Consider the following 22,617-nt stretch of genomic DNA (forward strand, 5'->3'; position numbering starts at 1 on the left):
TTTGGTATTCTGTTCTTATTTCTGAGCTTTATGAAAAATGGCCACACATGGTAGATAGAGAACTCATACTGAGAGACTCCATGAAACATGGCAGCATGCTTACCTCAGATTTGGTGGCCATGTGGCAATAATGTGGAAGGAAGTACATTTTACCTTCATCAGTGAGAACTTCAGGAGATGAAAACCGCTTTTGTACACTGATACATTTTCAGGCTTAGGAGTATTGGGAAATGGAACCCTTGGTTTATACATTAACATTGTTATGGTGACAATTAGCTAGAACAACAATTTTGAGGTCTCACCTTCAGAGGGCTTCCTGAATTGTGGTCATTAATGTGGCAGGGAGTGAGGGGTGGGTTAACTGAGCATACATGGACTCATTGTGAATGCAAGGGAGGAAGATCCCTAGAATAGAGAGGCCTGGTTAAATTAAATTAAAGTTTTATAATTTATAATATTATACGTGTTATATAATGTTATGAGAAAAATATATTTTATTTGTGTAGTCAGCACAGTGTACATTCTTCAAACTTAGGGAATAGTCTAATATATTGCTCATTGGAAATCCTGGAATTAAGTGATTATAGTGATGATGGCAATTATGATGATGATGGTGATGAAAACAACAATAATTATTATTTTTTGTTTTTTTTTTAATTGTGCTATAAGTGAAGACTTACAGAGAAAATTAGTTTCCCACTTAATAGTTTATACACAAGTTGTTCCATAACATTGGTTGCAATCCCTGCAAAGTGTCAGCACTCTCCCCATTATCATCCTGTGTTCCCCATTTCCATTCATCTGGTTTTCTTGCCTTTTCTTGCCTTCTCTTCTTGGTTTTTGCACATATGTTGAAATATCCACAACCAAACCTATAGGTGTACATAACCCTAGGACTCATCTATTTTCTTTCTTATATTCAGGAATAAAGAAAGTAGGGAAAAGCAAACTCACTAATGGAACTATAGAGCGAGATGGAAATGAATATAAATTTTAGATCAACACAGCTAACATGGAGCTGCTTTCTCTGTGTGTGTGTATATACAATTATATGCATATACTGTGTGTGTATATTTCTAAGATTATTTAAAATCTTACTTTCACTGATATACTTTGAATAAGCACATAGACCATATCACATTAAAATAATCTATTTGTAACAGCTTTCATGTCTCTAAACAGCTTTTGAAAACATGCAAACTTGACAATTTACACAAACCTTCTTATGAAGACTTTAGCAGACTTTTTATAGGAGAATGAATGAATAAACTAAATATGCTGGTGCTTTCTAAATTGTACTTCAAAGGCAGTAGAGAACCCTGTAAACCATACAAAACTATATCACATTTCATGCACTGACTTAAAATTTATGAGAATATGAAAGATGTTAATTCATAGAATTCATAAAATCTTTACAGAAATAACAGTAATAATAGTATCTTAACCTTACAGTGTATGACCTTTGTAATTCATTTTGGGTGTTGCTTCTTTTCTGATAAATATGTTGTGGATTATAAATATAAAAAAAGACAGGAAAATTTGTATTATTCATTTTGAAGTCTCTTTTTATTAAGAAAAAATGAAATTCAATGAAAATAATTTTGCTGATAATTGTAATTAAATTTGAAGTGCCCTGAGTATATTTTATTGTAGGATATATATATATACATATATATATGTATAAAAGTCTTTATCTGCATGATTCAATTGATTTTTTCCACAAAGTTTGGCTCTATTTCATTTTCATATTTTCATAATGATATTTGGTGAGATAGTTTCAAAATTGGGGTATGGATTGAAAAAGCATGGAGAATCATTGGTGATTTTGTTTTAATCTGAAACACTTAACCATTTAAATACATGTTATTGAACAGCTCCAGTTAGTAGTGATAGCTTGACTTATGACATGGCCTTGTGCTGTTAAATGCCTTCAATTCAGTCCCCAAATCATGGGGCTCCACAGTCAAGTAGTGATGCACAGCCTTTCAAGAAGGAGCAGAGATGGTGCACCGTGCCAGATTTTCAAGAGAAAGAAAAGGAAGGAAGGTAGAGAGAGACAAGAAACCAAGAAACAAAGGGAAAAAAATGCCTAAGGGAGCCAACCAGCATGGCGGCATAGACTGGGGAAGGGTCTCCTCAGCTGAATGGCACTACACAGTCCATCTAGAGGGAGAGGAGATGGCACATAGTGCCAGGTGTTCGGGAGAAAGTAAAGTAAGGAGGTGAGAGGGACAGAAGAAACCAAAATAAGCCAAAAAAGCAACAGCAGCAACAAAAAATGGCACTCCAGGAGCTGGCCACTGGGGGCGTGGGGCAAATCCAAGGCAGTAAGGAGCTGGCATCTCCCTGGCCAAGGGACTGAAGCTTGCCGGAGACAAGTGGAGGCTGTACAGAGGGAAAAAGAGTGGGGGGTGGGAAAGTTTGTGTAGCTGGTTACCCAGTGCTCTGTCTCCATTTGGGAGCTCCATGAAGTTGCTTCCTGTACTTCCTGTCCAGCTCTTGGTGTCTGACTGTTAAAAGATAACAAATCTGTGCACACATTATCTGATGGGGGACCTCCATTTTGTAGCTATCCTCATTCTCTGTTCCCTGGCAGTTTCTTGTTCCATTTGGTACTTGGTTGAGTTCTTCATCCCTTTATTTGACACTTAGGGTTCCAGGACTGGCTTTTGTAAGTGTTTTACTTAGTTTATGCGGTCTTTGCTGGGAGGGGGGGGATGGCGTATTGCCTCTGATTGTAGTGTTATGTTGGCTCCACATGCCCAATATCTTACACATTTTTAATCTAACTAGTTTAAGAGGGAGATTTGAAATTTGGAATAAAAATTTAAGGAACATAAAAAAATTATAAGAATTCTGTGGCCTTAGTTTACACATTTAATTCCTTAATTCAATTGAATTTTTTTGTGTGTGTGGTGTGAGGGATGGGTCCTTGTTCTCTTTTCCACAAATTCAGATTTCCCAGCACCGTTTATTAAAGAGATCTTTCTATCCCCAATCAAATGTCAAAAATCAGTTGTTGCTTTTAGGTGCCATTGAATCAGTTCTGACTAATAGTGACCCTGTGTACAACAGAATGAAACACTGCCAGATCCTGCACCATCCTCATGGCCATTGTTATGCTTGAATCCATTGTTGCAGCCACTGTGTCAATCCATCTCATTGAGGATCTTCCTCTTTTTTTGCTGACCTCTTTTTTTCACTTTACCAAGAATGTTGCCCTTCTCCAGGGACTGGTCCCTCCTCAGAACATGTCCAAATTATGTGAGACGAAGTCTTGACATCTGCTCTTCTAAGGAGCATTCTGGCTGTACTTCTTCCAAGACAGATTTGTTCTTTCTTCTGGCAGTCCATGGTATATTCAACATTCTTTGCCAACATCACAACTAAAAGGCATTAATTCTTCCTCAGTCTTCCCTATTCATTGTCCGGCTTTTGCATGCATATGAAGCAACTGAAAACACCATGGCTTGGGTCAGGCACACCTTAGTCCTCAAAGCGAAATATTTGTTTTTTGACACTTTAAAGAGGTCCTTTGCAGCAGATTTGCCCAATGCAATACATTGTTTGATTTCTTGACTGCTGCTTCTATGGCTGTTGATTGTGGATCCAAGTAAAATGAAATCCTTGACAACTTCAATCTTTTCTGCATTTATCATGATGTTGCTTATTGGTCCAGTTGTGAGGATTTTTTTTTTTTAAGTGTTGAAATATCATCCATTCTGAAGGTTGTAGTCTTTTATCTTCATCAGAAAGTGCTTCAAGTCCTCTTCACTTTCAGCAAGCAATGTTGTGTCATCTGCATAATGCAGGTTAATAAGTCGTCTTCCAGTCCCGATCCCGTTTTTCTTCATATAGTTCATTATCTCAGATTATTTGCTCAGTATACAGATTGAATAAATATGATGAAAGAATGCAACCCTGATGCACATCTTTCCTGACTTTAAGCCACGCAGTATCCTCTTATTCTGTTCGAATGATTGCTTCTTGATCTGTGTACAGATTCCTTATGAGCACAATTAAGTGTTCTGAAATTCCCGTTCTTCACAACGTTATCCATATTTTGTTATGATCCCCACAGTTGAATGCTTTTGGATAGTTAATAAAACACAGGTAAACACCTTTCTTGTATTTCCTGCTTTCAGCTAGAATTCATCTGACATAAGCAATACTATCCCTGGTTCTAAGCTTTCTTCTGAATCTGGCTTGAATTTTCGGTAGCTCCCTGTTGATGTACTGCTGCAACCACTTTTGAATGCTCTTCAGCAAAATTTCACTTGTGTGTGATATTAATGATATAGTTCAACAGTTTTTGCATTTGGTTGGATCACCTTTCTTTGGAATAGAAATATATATTGAATGGGCATAAACAATAGACGAGTGGGTTTATTTCTGCACTCAATTCTATTCCATTGGTTTGTGTGTCTATTTTTATACCAGCACCAAGCTGTTTTGACTGTAGCTGTATAGTACGTTTTAAAATCAGGAAGTGTGAGTCCTTCTATTTTGTTCTTCTGTTTCAACATTGCTTTAGCTATTCATATGAATTAATATGATTGCCATTTCATATAAAGTTGAGGACTGGTTTTTCTGTTTCTGTAAAGAAGGTTGTTGGAGTTTTAATTAGGATTATGTGGAATCTATAGATCATTTTGGGTAGTTGACGTCTTACTAATATTGTCTTCCAATCCGTGAACATGGAACATTTTTCCATTTATTTAAGTCTTCTTCAATTTCTTTCAGTAGTGTTTTATAGTTTTCATTGTATAAGTCCTTCATGTCTTTGGTTAGATTTATTCCTAGGTGTTTTATTCTCTTAAATGGAATTATTTCCTTAATTTTTCTTTCAGATTTCTTATTGCTGGCGTATAGAAACCCAAGTGAATTTTGTTTGTTGACCTTGTACTCTGCAACTTTGTTAAATTCCTCTGTTAACTCTAGAATTTTTCTTATGGACAATTTGGGACTTTTTTTTTAATATATCATAACATCCGCAAATAGACATAATTTTACTTCTTCTTTTCCAATCTGGATACTTTCATTTCTTTTTCTTGTTTTACTGCTTTTCACTAGGAATTCTAATACAATACTGAATAGAAGTAGTGAGAGTAGGAACCCTTGTCTTGTCCTTACTTTCAACAGGAAAGCTCCGTCTTTTTCCATTAAGTATAATGTTGTCTGTTGTTTTTTCATACTTGCCCTGAATCATATTGACAAATTTTCCTTCTATTTGAATCTTCTTCAGGGTCTTCCTTAAATGCTTTTCTACAATGATAGAGATGACTATGCGGTTCTTTTCCTTTGTTCTATTAATGTGGTGATTTTCTATTAAGTGATTTTCTAACGTTTAGCTATCCCTGCATTCCTGGAATAAATCCTACTTGGTCATGGTGTATGACTCTTTTGATATGCTGTTGGATTCTGTCTGCTAATATTTTGTTGGGAATTTTTGCACCTATATTCATCAGAGATATAGGCCAGTAGCTTTCTTTTCTTGTGGCGTCTTTGTCTGGTTTTGATATAAGGGTTGTTTGCTTCATAAAATGAATTAGGGAATATTCCTTCCTTTTCTACCTTTTGGAAGAGTTTAAAGAGTATTGTTTCACTTCTTCTCTAAATGCTTGGTAGAATTCCCCAGTGAAGCCATCTGGTCCAGGACTCTCTTTGCTGGGAGGTTTTTAATCAAAACTCTCAGGCCTAGCTTTTAACAATGGATTATATAATATGATAACAAAGTACAATTGGCAGAAAACAAAATAAATGATATCTCATAAAAAATTAAAAACTTTTGTTCATCTAAAGACTTTACCAACATCTAGGGATTAGAGACAGGAGAACTGAGTTTTAAATGTTATCATTAAGTAGGTTTTAGGGCTTGACTTCTGGTGTTTTTAGTTTCTCATATATGAATATAAAAGTTGAGCTTTTAAACTGCTGAGGTGTTTTCGAACTGAAAATGGTAAATAAGATCTAATAAAAATAATTAATTCCAGTTTTTTACAAAAGTTTAAAAAAATTTCATTTATCTGTTGATGTCATTGAGAATACAAACAGCAAAACATACCAGCTCAAAGTAGTAGTCAGTGAGTAACATGAATAAGATAACATGAGTGAAATGCATACCTACAGAATATAGGTAGGTAGATAACAGATAGTTGACCTCAAGTTGACACTGACTCATGTAGACCTTATATACAACAGAACAAAATGTTGCCTCTTCTGGGTCATCCTGTAGATCAGTGGCATATTTGAATCCATCATTGCAGCTATTGTACCAACCCATCTCATCGGGTGTCTTTCTCACCCTTGCTGGTCCTCTACTTTACCAAACACATTGGCCTCCTCTGGAGAATGAGCCCTTCTGATGATGTGTCCAAAGCAAGTGAGCCAGACAATGTCAAGATTTTGGAGAGATCTATACAAATAAGCCAGAAAATGTCCCTTGCTTGGAAGTAATTTGTAATTACAAGTAACATATTTATTATTATTATTTATATCTTAAGACAGTTGTATATAGTTCAAAAGATGGGTATCAGAGATATAACTCAAGGGAAGTCAGGGAAATATAGTCTAAAAACATCTCAGTATGTTTCCAGATCAAATTCTGAAGCAACATTACAATTGCTTTACGTTTAAATTCCAGTACGAAATTAAGAAAAATATTTATTTTTCTTGGCAGCAACTTTGTGTGATAAACTTAAATATTCCTTAAGATTATTGATGTGAACACAGTGCAGGGGATGCTACCTGAACTCCTCTGGCTGGTTTCTACGTGACTAATTAAAAGGAGTTTGGGCAAGAAGTGATTAAGATTTGTTGTCTTCCTGCTTTTTAACTGTAAAACAAGATTTCATGCATTTCAAATTCTATGAGTTTACTTGATATAAGTGACCTTCCCAATAACCTTTTACAAATATATGATGCTGAGCTCTGTTTATCGTTGGCAGAAAATGCTATGCAGAACACTACCTTTAAACCCATTTTCTGATTTAATTTTAGTAGATCTAATGAAAAAAAATACCTTAGGCTTTGCAGCTGCATCCATTTGTACATGCAAATTCAGTAATTGCTTATATAAATTGAGTAAACTGTACATGCAAACAAGCTGTTAAATGTTCAATTAATCAGTTTGCAAAAAGCTACCAGTGTTCTTGCTACCAGCAAACTATTTCACAGAACATTTATATGAGCGGAAAAAATTCCTAATATTTCATCTGCGTATGTAACAAAGTTGCTTTATTTCTTGTGACTTGGATCTGGTTCATTCATTCGTTCAGCACTATTTTCTATGGACATATTAAGTGTCAGGCACAGAACTCCCTTGTGAACTAGATAGATACGTTCCCTGCCTACCTTAACTATGTTCATCTTTTAACATCAAATAAACCATGGAGATAGAAATAAATGTTACTTATCCTCTAGTTTTGTTTTTTCTGTTTTGTTTCTCCCACATAGCTATCAGTGGAAGCCAGAATGATGCTGTGGAAATAATGCGATAATGAGATCCGATCTCTACTCTCGACCCTTAAAATTTGTTTTATAACATAATTTCCTCATATGTAAAATGAGGGGGTTCAACCAGAGCTTACTTATGTTGCTCTCAGTTCCAAAATGCTGGGAGTCTATATACTATACATTTGTTTTAATTTTCTCATTCTTATTCACTGTGTGTTGGTCTAGAATAGACAGGCTTCAGTTTTAACATATGCATAATTCACTTGGGAAACATGTTAAAATGCAGAGCTTAACTGAGGAGTTCTGTACTGGGGCTGGAAATACTGTATTTCCAACTAGCTCCAGGTGACTCTGAAGCTCTTTGTCCCTCACGTTGCACCCTACGTTTGCTTATCCTAGCTTCTCCTTCTGAATAGGTGTGGAAGCCTTTAGAGTTTAGCTGGAGAGAGCGGAAGGCATTCTTAATAAAGGGAAACATGTAGGGATGGACACCAACCTCCATAAGGTTTTCAAGGCTGGGACCTTTTGGAAGATCTCCAGGCCTATCTTTCAAGGTACCTCTGGGTGTGTTAGAATTGCCAGTATTTCAGCTAGTAGTCAAGCCCTTAACTGGGAACCTTGAAAGATAGGCCTGGAGATCTTCCAAAAGGTCCCAGCCTTGAAAACCTTATGAAGTATAGTTCTACTCTGACACACATGGGTGGGGCCTCCAGGAGTCAGCATTGGCCCCACAGCAACTAACAACAACAAGGCAGGTGTTAATATGACTTTTTTGAACTTCCCAGTGTTTCTTAGTTTACTTTATCATGCATGATGGTTGGGTCACAAAAAATGACCTTCAAAAGACGGTAGCTCTGAAAAATGAGAATTTGGCCCGCAATCTCCATTTTAAGAAATAATAGCAGCTACCATTTACTCCTTTCTCAATAAGAGAAGCTTTTTCTTTCTTTTTTTTTTTTTTTTTTTACCATTTACTCCTTTCTCAGTCAGAGAAGCTCTTCTCAGCACTTTCATACAGCATAACTATTCTTACCATTACCCCCATTTGACATAGAAGAAAATGAATGAGAGTGGTTAAGTAATTTTCCCAATTTCAAAAAACTGGCAAGTGTGGAGCTGCAATTCTAAACCAATTCTGTGTAACTCCAGAGCTTATGCTATGCAAAATTCTTCCCATTACCATCCAGCACTATCTGTTTTCCATATTTTGATACAATTATTGGTTTGGTGGTAGAAGGCACGTTATACAGAGAAATGAAAGAACATTGATTTTATCAACTGGTATTATTTTAAAGCATCAACATTTGGCATAATTCATGTTTCTTAAAATGATGGCTTATTCAAGATTTTGGGTTTTTACATTTCTCAGATTTAATGAAAATACAGTTCAATGGATATAGAATTCTATGAAAGTTCCTGTTAATATGTATGCATAACAGAAAAGCTGTCTTGTCAGTGCTCAAGATGTTCAATCTGATACATGATTTTTTAAATCCTCTCTAAAGAGATAATCTATTCACAACTTTGGGGGCAAAAAGATCTGAGAATTAATTTTGTTATCCACTTCCTTTAGAAATTGAAGAAATTTTAATTTCTTAAAAGTCAAATACATGAGTATGAAACTAAAATGTTATTCTCATCTTAGAACATTTTCTTCCTGGCACTGCACGTAACCTCTTCGAAACAGACAGCAAACTTTGTCTCTCCTTCTTAAAAGTATAAACAAACAAACAAACCTATTGCCTTCGAGTTCATTCCAACTTATAGCAGCCCTATAGGACAGAATAGAACTGCCCCTTAGTTTCCAAGGAGTGGTTGGTGCATTCGAACTGCTGACTTTTTGGTTAACAGCCTAGATTTTAACCACTGCACCACCTCTAGAAGCGTAGGGAGATCTAATGTTGTGTACCACCTGGTATAATGTGATAACGTGGTGTGACCCACTAAAAACAAATTCTAACACTGCATTGGCACAGTGGTTAAGAGCTACGGCTGCTAATCAGAAGGTCAGCGGTTCTAATCCACCAGCTGCTCCTTAGAAACCCTATAGGGTGGTTCTACTCAGTCCTATAGGGTCACTATGAGTCAGAATCAACGACAATGGATTTGGTTTAACGCCACACTGCCGGGAGCATAGTTTGGGAGAAGGCATAGTCACTCCTCTTCTCTTCTGCCTTTTATAGGTAACAACTGAAGTTTTTTCAGTTCTCAGCTCCACACACAGATGAAGATATAGACAGAGTGGAACTTTTAAAAATGGTGTCGAGGATGCTGAGATTTTGGGGGAAATTGTTGACAAAGCTAGTGATGTGTAGTCTGAGGAAGAGCCAAGTTGATGGAGATACTTTTGTTTTTTTTTAAGCATATGAAGGAATAACCTCTGGAAGCAGTGGGTGACCTACTGTATTTGACCTCTGGTTTCCACAAAAACTAATGTGACATTTAAAGAAGGCCAACTCTGCTCAGTCTAATGGATCTGCTAATCTTCAGAAGCTTCTGAAGATGAAAATGCTGCCGTAAGCTGTGAGAGCACTCTGCGAATGCAGGTGGACGATAGAGGTTGAACATCCACTTAATATGATGCTGAAGGAGAGATTTAAATGTCAAAAGAGGGATTGAAACAGATCATCCCAAGGACCTCTCCAATTTTCAGATTGAAGCACTGTTGTTTGATGTTTGTTTACCTGCTGGCAGGTGCTGATAAAAATCAAGTTGGTTTAGGCAGGAGAGATCTTGGGAAAATCTGTGAACTCTGTGGTGTTTATTTTTCTTCCTTCTAATGAGACTTCTCTCCTTCATGTGTCCTCTGCTTTCCAGTTCTTCTCGAAACATGAGGGAGAGAAGCCAACAGCCAACTTGTATCCTGATGGCATATTCAGTCCTAGAGTTTCAGTTATACCAATGACTTCCACCCTATATTATCAAACCTGCATAACTCTCCTTAAGGTCTGATGGAGTATGCAAAAGTAGGCCTAACGCGTGAGTTAGAAAGCCAGCCCCTGCCAGCTTGTTAGTACTACACTAACTGTCTGAGGTAATTCTGCCCTTACAGCAAACACAGGCATTCCAGTCACAATGGCAAGTCAAGCAGAAGAATATTATTTATTAAGGTCCTTTTTTAGAAACCCTGGAGCCATACCTGCAATAGTAGTCACTTACTCTGTCTGCACTGATTGCTGTTTTGAGTATGAGAACTTGTAGGCAAACTATTCAGGATTAAAGACTTTCATAAGGCCAGAGTGCACGGCTGGACTGTGCAAACCAGGGCTTAGGCAGTGGGAAAGTGAGCAGGTGAGGAGTGGATCCTCTTCTACCGTGATCTAGGCTGAGTGATTAGGCATCATTTTCTTCCAAGGAGTAGAGATAGATTCACAAGTTAATTCCAGAAACTGAAAAAGTAAGAATCAAGGAGACTATCAACCTACTTGAACAAACAATAAACATAAACTTTACATTCAGTTTCTGGAGGAAATAAAGGTAGTTCTGTAAGTTTTACAAGTAGCATCATTTTTTTTTTTATCAATGTAAGGGCATTCCCTAATCAATATTGCAACAGAACACAGAGCAAGCAAATAGGGTACCTAAGTCCGGTATGAATTTTCAGAATTCAGATTTATTTCATTCTGTAGTAATTATTTTCTGAATCCTTTCGGAAAGATTCAAATCAAACTTTTAATTTATTAAATGGTCTCCTAATCATCAATTTTTTCTATTATCCATTTTCTTATACGTCATCTGGTTTGGGACCGGGAGCAGAAAGGCTAATTAAGAGGAATCAAGTGGGAGTACATTTAACTTTTTGTTTTTTAATGTATTGGATACATTTTTAAAGATTTTTGTCTTTTTTTTTTTTCAAAAACAGACTTTTTTTGTAGAGTAATTGTAGGTTATAGAAAAGTTGTGCAGAAAGTACAGAAATTTCTCATATACCTCTCTCCCTGCTTCACACTGTTTCCCTATTATTAACATCTTGTATTTCCATGGTACATTTGTTACAACTGATGAACCAATTTTGATACGTTATTACAAACTGAAGTCCATAGTTGACATTGGGGTTCGCTCTTTGCTTTCACTGTTTGTGCCTGTTTGTTTCTCTGGATGTTGACAAATGAATACCATCATGTGCCCATCATTACAGTATCATACAGAATTGTTTCACTGTCCTAAAAATAACCCCTCTCCCTGAGCCACTGGCACCACTGATATTTTTACTCTCTTTGTAGTTTTGCCTTTACCACAATGTCATATAGTTGAAATCAGACAGAAAACTTATTACTTTCAGTTAGCTATATACATTGAAGATTTTTCCATGTTTTTCGCAGGTTGATAACTTATTAATTTTTATCAATGAAAAATGATCCTTTGGATGTACAACAGTTTCTTTAGCCACTTTCCTGTTGAAGGACATCTTGGTTGTTTCCAGTCCTTGCTGATCACAAATGAAACTGTTATGACCATTTCTATGAAGGATTTTTGGGAGCATAAGTTTTCAAATCTAGTGCTGATCTAATAGTAACACTATACTTAGATTTGTAAGAAACTGCCACATTGTCTTTCAAAGCGTAGACGGGCTTACCATTTTACATCTTTACCAGCAGAGAATTAAAGTTCCTGCTGTTTGCATCCTCGGTAGCATTTAGTCGTGTCAGTGTTTGGGATTTCAGCCATGATGATAGGTGTGTAGTGGTATCACACAGTGGATTTAATTTGATTTCAATAATTGCTAATAAAATTAAGAAGCTTTTCTGTGCTTACTTGACATCCATATTTCTTTGATAATGTGTTTGTTCAAATATTTTGCTCATTATATATGGGACTAATTCTGCTCATATTATTGAGTTTTAAGAGTTCTTTGTATAGTCTGGATACGTCTTTAATCAGACTGAAGTTTTACAAATATTGCTTTCCAGTCTGACTTGTCTTTTTATTCTCTTAACATTGTCTTTCACAGAGCAGTTTTTAATTTTAATACAGTCTAACTGATCTATTTTTTTCTTTTATGGATTGTGCTTTTAGGGTTGTATTTAAAGTTATTGCCAGGGCTTGAGTCTCCTAGATTTTCTCCTGTTATCTTCTAGAAGTTTTATAATTTTCATCTTATATTTAGGTCTATGATCCATTTTCTGTAATTTTTGTGAATATGTAAATTCTGTGTCTAGATCCTTCCCCCCCCCCTTTTTTTTGCATGTGGCTGCCCAGTTCTTTTAGTGTCATTTTTTGAAAAGACTATCCTTTCTCCTTTGCACTGTCTTCACTTCTCCGTCAAAGATCAGCTGACTATACTTGTGTGGGTCTACTTCTGGAATCTCTATTCTGCTTTGTTGATCTATTTATCTATTCCTTCACCAATACCACACTCTCTGGATCACTGTAGCAAGTATTTATCAGATACTTTATATTCTGTTATGCACTCGATATTATGCGTGGTGTTGGGAATATAATAGTAAACCAAACAGATCTGTTTCTTGCCTTCATGAATCATAGGTTCTATTAGAAATTTCATCATCAAATAGTCATTGAGATCTAAATGTAAAACTGCAACTGTGAGATATGCCTTGATGGAGATGTCGTCAGAGGACTGAGGAGCTATAATGGAGGGTGGGGTGCTGAACTAGTCCTAGTTGTCACAGAAGGTTTTAAAAGATAATTGACTGCATAAAGCAAAATAGTAGACAAGCATTGTGAGTTTTATAATATATGCACAAATAAATCATATAAGAGTAGCCAAATGACTAGTAGGGAAGAAATGGAAGTATACTGTTTTTATAAGGTCCTTACACTGTATGTGAAGTGATATAATATTATTTGCAGACATATTCTGATAAATTAAACCATATAACACAGATCTTAGAAAAAACACAAAATTAAGAAAAAGTATAACTGACAAGTCAGTAGTGGAGGTAAAATGAAATAATAAATAACACTCTTTTAACAGAAATGTGATGGTTAAGATCGTGTGTCAACTTGGCTGGGCCATAATTCTCAGTGTTTTGGCAGTTGTACAATATTGAGATCACTTCCCTATTGAGGTTTGATATGCAATCACCCCCATTATCGGATCTGCTGTGAGTAGCCAATTAGTTGAAAGGGAGTTTTCTTGGATGTGTGGCCTGCATTGAATATAAGCGGGCATTCTGGCAAAGCTTGGGAGCTTTTTGCTTATGCTGGATCTTGCAGCTGCCTCCTGTTCATCTGACCTCCATTTCTTGGGATTTGAGCTAACAGCTCACCTGCAGTCTTGCCTGCAGATCCTAGGATTCATCGATCATCACAGCCTGTGAGCAAGAGCTCTGCTCTCTGACTTGCTAATCTTGGATTCTCCAGCCCCTGCAGCTATGTGAATCAAAAGTCTCTATCCTGACCATGGACTTGGGATGTTCTGTCCTCTACAACTGCATGAGCCATTTCCTTGACATAAATCTGGTTTTGCTTCTCTAGAGACCCCAGGCTAAGACATTTGGTACTGAGAGTGGTTCTAGAGAAACAAAATTGTAAGGATGAGTTTTCTAAATTTGTTCTCAAGTCTGGTTAGTCTTAAAGATGTCGATGACCCTGCTTCAGTAGTAAAGAGGGCACTGCTAATTCATGGTGTGAGGTGGCAATACAAATAAGCAAAATATCACCACCAATAGATCAGGTATTGGTATAAAGCAAGGCTCTGGGTGATTACATGTGTGACACCTTTCTACAATTTTGTCGTAATGAGAAGTATAAGGAAGCTGGTTGGTTGGTCCTGCTTTTGCTAGACAAACTGGTGAAAAAGAGGGATGCACTCAGGGCTACAGAGTTAAAGCTCAAGTGTTGCATAAACAACCTCAAAGTTTCCATTTATTCTTTTAAAGAAAGCCTGATTTCTTGTAGAAACAGATCTGATATTACCAAAAACCAAACCCAGAGTCTTATTCTAAGAGTGACTGAATTACAATGCCAATTTTGATTGTCAGCCTCAAGAGGTGTTTGAAGTTAAAGTGAAGGCATTGATTGGTAAGAAATGGTATCTTGAATCTTGGGATAGGGACCTCATACCACCAAGAGATAAGAGTCAAGAGAATAATGCATCCTTTGGACCTGGGGTCCCTGAGCTGAGAAGGTCCTCAACTGGGGAAGACTGATGACAAGAACCTTTCCCCAGAGCTGACAGAGAAAGAAAGTCTTCCCTGGCAGCTGGAACCCAGAATTCAGACTTTTAACCTCCTAGACTGAGAGAGGATAAATTTCCTTTTGCTAAAGCCATTCATGTGTGGTATTTCTGTTATAGCAGCACTAGATAACCAAGACAACAAGGCACTGCACAAAAAAGATAAAAGGCGTAAAGAACAGATGTGACAAATGGTAAATAGCCAGCAAGATATTGAATTTAAATACAAACATATCAATAATTACATTAAATATAAATGATCTAAACACTCTTACTAAAAGTCCTAGAGGATCATATTAGGTAAAAAAGAAAGCACAACAATGGGCTGTCTATATAAACTCACTTTAAATGTAGATATATGATAATAAGTTGAAATAAAAAGAATGCGAAAAGATATTACAGGCAAACACAAATCAAAAGAAAGCTGAAGTGACTATACAAATATGAGAGCAGAAGAGAAATAATAACAGACACAAAGGGCAACATTACATGTGGTAAAAGAATCAGTTAATAAAGAAACACCATTCTGAAATGTGTGTGCAACTAAAAACAAGGAAAAAATACATTAAGATTAATCTGATAGAACCGAAAAAAAAAAAAAAGGGAAATAGACAAATCAAAAGTTATTTTGAAAGTTTAATATCCCTCTCTTAGTAATTGGTAGAATGAGTATATAAAGGGAAATAGTGAGGGTACAGAAACTCTGAACAACACTATCACCCTAACGTGACCTAACTGGCATTTGTAGAATATTCCACCCAACAGCAGCAAAATACACATAATTTTCAAGTGCACATGGAGTATTCACCAGAATAGACTATATTTTTGGCCATAAAATAAACATCCACAGATATGAAATCACTGAAATTATACCAAATATGTAGGGAGAAAATATTTGAAAAACCGTGATCTGTTAAAGGATTATTAACAGGCTTATATAAAGAATTCTCCAAATTCAGTAAGAAGGCAGAAAATTCACTACATAATGGACGCTATTTGAAAAAACACTTTATAAAAAAAAAAAAAAGGCATCAAAACGGCACATGGGAAGATTCTAAATCTTATTAATAATGAAATGCAATCGAAATGGCAATATGATACCATTAGAAAGACTAAAAACAAAGCACAACTGAGAACACCAAGTATATGTTAGACATGGAGCAATTGGTATTCTTACACATTTTTGTTGTTGTTGTTAGGTGTCATTGAGTCAGTTCTGACTCATAGCGACTCTATGCACAATAGAACGAAAACACTTCTCAGTCCTGAGCCATCCTTACAATCATTGTTATGCTTGAGCTCATTGTTGCAGCCACTGTGTCAATCCACAGCGTTGAGCGTCTTCCTCTTTTCCATGACCCTGTACTCTGCCAAGCATGATGTCCTTCTCCAGGGACTGATCCCTCCTGACAACATGTCCAAAGTATGTACGATGCAGTCTCGCCATCCTTGCCTCTAAGGAGCATTCTGTCTGCACTTCCTCTAAGACAGATTTGTTCATTCTTTTGGCAGTCCATGGTATACTCAATATTCCTCTCTAACACCACAATTCAAAGGTGGCAACTCTTCTTTGGTCTTCCTTATTCATTGTCCAGCTTTCACATGCGTATTATGTGATTGAAAATACCATGGCTTGGGCAGAAGTACCTTAGTCTTCAAGGTGACATCTTTGCTCTTCAACACTTTAAAGAGGTCCTTTGCAGCAGATTTACCCAATACAATGCATATTTTGATTTCTTGACTGCAGCTTCCATGGCTGTTGATTGTGGATCCAAGTAAAATGAAATCCTTGACAACTTCAATCTTTTCTCCATTTATCATGATGTTGCTCATTGGTCCAGTTCTGAGGATTTTTGTTTTCTTTATGTTGAGGTGCAATTCATACTGAAGGCTGTGGTCTTTGATCTTCGTTAGTAAGTGCTTCAAGTCCTCTTCACTTTCAGCAAGCAAGGTTGTGTCATCTGCATAACGCAGGTTGTTAAGGAGTCTGCCTCCAATCCTGTTCCCCCGTTCTTCTTCATATAGTCCAGCTTCTCGGATTATTTGCTCAATATACAGATTGAATAGGTATGGTGAAAGAATACAACCCTGACACACACCTTTCCTGACTTTATCCCCTTGTTCTGTCCAAACAACTACCACTTGATCTAAGTAAAGGTTCCTCATGAGCACAATTAAGTGTTCTGGAATTCCCATTCTTTGCAATGTTATCCACAATTTGTTATGATCCACACAGTCAAATGCCTTTGCATAATCAAGAAAACACAGGTAAACATCCTTCTGGTATTCTCTGCTTTCAGCCAGGACCCATCTGACATCAGCAATGATATCCCTGGTTCCACGTCCTCTTCTGAAACTGGTCTGAATTTCTGGCAGTTCCCTGTCAATATACTGCTGCAGCCATTTTTGAATGATCTTCAGCAGAATTTTGCTTCTATGTGGTATTAACGATATTGTTCTATAATTTCCACATTTGGTTGGGTCATGTTCTTGGGAATAGGCATAAATATGGATCTTTTCCAGTCAGTTGGCCAGGGAGCGGTCTTCCCTATTTCTTGACGTAGACAAGTGAGCACCTCCAGCACTGCATCTGTGTGCTGAAACATCTCAATTGATATTCCATCAATTCCTGGAGCTTTGTTTTTTGCCAATGCCTTCAGAGCAGCTTGGACTTCTTCCTTCAGTACCATTGATTCCTGATCATATGCCACCTCTTGAAATGATTGAACATCGACTAATTTTTTTTGGTATAATGACTCTGTATATTCCTTCCACCTTCTTTTGATGCTTCCTGCGTCGTTTAATATTTTCCCCATGGAATCCTTCACTATTACAACTCGAGGGTTGAATTTTTTCTTCAGTTCTTTCAGCTTGAGAAATGCCGAGTGTGTTCTTTCCTTTTGGTTTTCCATCTCCAGCTCTTTGCACATGTCATTATAATACTTTTTTTTGTCTTCTCGAGATGCTCTTTGAAATCTTCAGTTCTTTCACTTCATCAATTCTTGGTTTTGCTTTAGCTGTTTGACATTTGAGAGCAAGTTTCAGAGTCTCCTCTGACATCCATCTTGGTCTTTTCTTTCTTTCCTGTGTTTTAAATGACCTCTGACTTTCTTCATGTATGATGTCCTTGATGTCATTCCACAATTCATCTGGTCTTCGGTCACTAGTGTTCAATGCGTCACATGTATTCTTCAGATGGTCTCTAAATTCAGGTGAGATATACTCAAGGTCATATTTTGGCTCTCATGGACTTGCACTGATTTTCTTCAGTTTCACCTTGAACTTGCATAGGAGCAATTGATGCTCTGTTCCACAGTCAGCCCCTGGCCTTGTTCTGACTGATGATATTGAGCTTTTCCATCATCTCTTTCCACAGATGTAGTCAATTTGATTTCTGTGTGCTCCAACTGGCGAGGTCTATGTGCATAGCCACCGTTTATGTTGGTGAAAGAAGGTATTTGCAGTGAAGAAGTCGTTAGTCTTGCAAAATTCTATCATTCGATCCCCCATTGTGTCTATCAACAAGGCCAAATTTTCCAACTACCGATCCTTCGTCTTTGTTTCCAACTTTTGCATTCCAATTGCCAGTAACTACCAATGCATCTTGATTGCATTTTCGATCAATTTCAGACTGCAGCAGCTGATAAAATATTCTATTTCTTCGTTTTTGGCCCTAATGGATGGTGTGTAAATTTGAATAATAGTTGTGTTAACTGGTCTTCCTTGTAGGTGTATAGGTATTATCCTATCGCTAGCAGCATTGTACTTGAGGATAGACCTTGATATGTTCTTTTTGATGATGAATGCAACACCATTCTTCTTCAAGTTGTCATTCCCAGCATAGTAGATTATATGATTGTCTGATTCAAAATGGCCAATACCAGCCCATTTCATCTCACTAATGTCTAGGAGGGGAACCCTAGAAGAAAATAACTATGTATCAACTTTTGGATATATTAAAATTGTTGTACATCCATACAATGGAATGCAACAGCACTAAAATCGAATGATTCACATAATAACATAGATTAACCTTCAAAACATAATGCTAAATTAAGGAAACCAGAAATTAAGCCTACATACTCTTCAATTTTAATTACAGGTCATTCTGAAAAAGGCAAAACTATGGGGCCAGAAATCAGGTCAATGTTTGCCAGGAGTTGAGGATAGGGACAGGAGATCGACTGCAAACATTAATAAAGCTGATGGAATATTCTATCTCTCGACTGTGGTCGTGGTTATGGATCTATAAATACATTTCTCAAAGCTCATTAAACTGTACCCTTCAAAATGTGAATTTTACTATTTGTCAATTATTCCTGTAAAAACTGATTAAACTAAAATTCCTGCTATGGTAAATGAATTGCAAGCAAGTATATGGTCAAAACTTCTGAGGAGATTATTATTGTAGCCTAGAGGGTGGTGGCTATAGGGTCACTATGAGTCAGAATCGACTCGACGGCAGCAGGTTTTGGTAGAGGATAGTGGCAGCTTAAATTAGGAAGAGATTGAATGAAATAGTAATTGGGACAGGTAGAATTAGTAGAATTTGATGATGAACTGAATACTATTGGTGGTAGAGACAAAGTGTCTAGAACCATACTAGGTCTATTCTGATGATTGAGTTAATATATGAAATATCATTACTACAATCTCTGAAACTCAATAAATCACAGCTATAGCTATCATGCACTTACAAATTACATCCTCAAATATTCTACAAATATTACATTTTAGTAAAACTAGTCACATAATATTCTCTCAGCTTAGTTAAGCCATGTTCTCATTCTGTGGGTCTATAAGACCAACCATTTTTATAAAAAGTCAATGCTCATAAATTAAATACTTGAATGAGGATTCACAGGAAACAATCTGATGAAAATAATAGGAATGCTTGCCACTGGGGCCTACCTTCTACGTTTCTGGCTTAATAAAGATGAAATATTTCTCTTGTCATTATTGGCACTGACTCTAAGGGTAAAGGAATGACCTCTTTGTGCCCACTGGGATCTTTAGATACTTGTCTTTAATGGACTTTTTAAAAATTACATTTTCTATGTATTTGAGTAAGAAAGACATGATTTTCACTTACTTTTTCCAGTTTGATTCATTGTCCTTTTGCATACAATACTTTTGACCAGTGTCTTAGAATGCATTCTACACATATGTGTGTGTGTGTGTGTGTGTGTAGTGAGACAGAGAAAGAGAGACTTAACTCAAGGAAATGGCTCACATGATTGTAAAATCTGGCAAGTCCAAAGTCTGTGGGTCAGACATCAGGCTGGAGGCTTCTCCTGACTCATGTAGCTGCAGGGACTGACAAACCCAAGATTGACAGGCAATACAGCAGGCAGCTGGCTGAAGTCCCAAGAACTAGTGGTCAGATGATGATGAACTGGATTTAGGACCCAGAGCAAGCCAACATGCTTTGCTCATGTGTCCAAGTATATATTGGATGCAGGCCACACCCCCAAGAAAACTTCCCTTACAACTAATTGGCTGATCACATCAGATCACATCGTGGAGGAATACTATATCATTAAATAACTGCCAAACTATATCATAACATAACTTCAAAACTACTGAAGATCATGGCCCAGCCAAGTTGACACACAACCTTAACCAATCTAAACCAGCCCTTGTCAACATGGCACCTATACACACATCCTTAAACCACACACAATCTCTAAATAAAGACAATCACAAAGTCATACTTGTGCTGACTCGTACAACTTACACACATACAAGTGAAAACACACTAGCCCTGTTCACATCTTTTATTTTATAAGTGGGAAGAAAACAAAAATAATTGCTATATATGTATTTATATGTACACACATACACATATAACAAGAAGTATTGATAACAATTATAGTCCCTGTTTCTGCAAATGGTCATGTGATCGTAACTGGTATTTAGAATTCCCTTTTTTGACCACCCATTTCATATTCCCTTTACCCCCTGCGAGCACCTCAGCTGGTTATAATTCTATGCCTGGTAGGGTGACCCAAACCCTCATTCCTGGGCCATTAGTAATCATGACAAAATTGGTTTACTGTAGTTTTCCATTAACTTTAATCACAGAGCATGGTAGCACTAAGACATGTCCTAAGAGATCTCCTGTACTCCAGCCATACTCTTCTTTACCTCCATTATGTAATATCAGTCCAATTTCCTCTTCATAATCAGGATCAATCACACCAGCCAATATAGTAACCCCCTTCTTTGATATTGACTCAGAGGGATGAGGAGTCCAAAGTGGCTGGGTGGGATTCGTAACTTCCAGATCAATGGAATTAGTGTTGTGACTCCTGATGTGAATATTTCTCCCTTTGGAACTAAGACTTCTAGATCCACAGAGCATAGAGCCATGGGGACAGGAAGCAAAAATTTTGTGAGTGGGTAACTATGGGTAATAGTGAATGATAGTACTCCCATTTCTACACCTTGATCCCTGGAACCATGAATCCTGGATACAGGAGAAGCAGCATCATACATTGGACGCTGGTTTAGAGCATACAGAGCCTCTTGGAGACCATTGCCCCAAAACTGCAAAGAGTTGCAATATAGCTGGCACCATAATTATGTATTTAGAAGTCCTTTTCATTATTCTATTGAGCCAGCTGCTTCAGGATGATGGGGAACATGGTAAGACTAGTGAGTTCCGTGAACATGGGCCCATTTGCCTTGCATCTTTAGCTGTGAAGTGAATCTCTTGATTCCAAGTGATGCTATGTGGGATACCATGATGGTGGATAAGACATTGTGTAAGTCCACATATGGTAATTTTGGTGGAGGCATCGCATGCAGGGAAAGCAAATCCATATCCAGAGAAAGTGTCTATAGCAGTAAGAACAAAACTCTGCCCTTTCCATGATGGAAGTTGTTCAATGTAATCAACCTACCATCAGGTTGCTGACTAATCACCTCAAGGAATAGTGCCATATAGGGGACTTAGTGTTGGTCCTCACTGCTGGCAGACTGGGTTTTCAGCAGTGTGTGTAGCCAAGTGGGTCTTGGGCAGTTGAAGGCCAAAGTCAGTGATACTTCTTCTTTCCTAGGTCTAGTCAGCATAATCTTATCAATGTAATGAATCACTTTGATGCCTTGTGGAAGGGAAAAATGATCAAGTTCCCTGTAGATTAAATTGTGACATAGGGCTAGAGAGTTAATATACCACTCAGTTAGGACATGAAGGTTTATTGCTGGCCTTGAAGCTGAAGGCAAACTGCTTCTGGTGTTCCTTTGAAACCAGAATTGAGAAAAAGGCATTAGTCAGGTCAATAGCTGCACACCAGGTACCAGGGAATATATTAATTTGCTCAAGCAATGAAATCACATCTGGAACAGCAGCTGCAATAGAAGTCACCACCTGGTTAGGTTTATGATTATCCACTGTCATTCTCCAATATCCATCTGTTTTTTGCATAGACCAAATAGGTGAGTAAAATGGGGATGTGGTGGGAATCTTCACTCCTGCATCATTCAATATATCCAGGAATATAGTATAGCTTTTGGCTTACTATTTTCCTCGGCAGGACCAGTTCTAATGACTTTCACCTGGCTTTTCATACCATAATAGAGCTTATTCCACTTGTCAGAGATCCCATGTGGGGGTTCTCCCAGTGGGTGAGTGTATCTATTCCAATTATGCATTCTGGAACTGGGGAAATCACTACATGATGGGTTCAGGGACCCACTGTGAGAAGAACCTGAGCGAAGACTCCATTAATAACCTGACCTTCGTATGCCCCCACTCTGACTGGTGGACCACAGTGACACTTTGGGTCTCCTGGAATTAGTGTTAGTTCAGAGCCAGAAATCGCCAAGAAGTCTGATTATTTCCTTTTCCCCTACGAACAGTCACTCTTGTAAAAGGCCACAGATCCCTTTGGAGGTGGCTAGGGGAAAGATTAGCAGTATAAATTTTTGGCAGTGTGGTAGAGTCATTCCTCAAGAGAACTCGGCTTCCCCTTCATTCAAGGAATTGTGGGCCTCCTAAACTGGCTCAGTCTAGGAACTGA

This window comes from Loxodonta africana, chromosome 4 (assembly GCF_030014295.1).
Source record: "Loxodonta africana isolate mLoxAfr1 chromosome 4, mLoxAfr1.hap2, whole genome shotgun sequence".
Classification (NCBI taxonomy): Eukaryota; Metazoa; Chordata; class Mammalia; order Proboscidea; family Elephantidae; genus Loxodonta; species Loxodonta africana.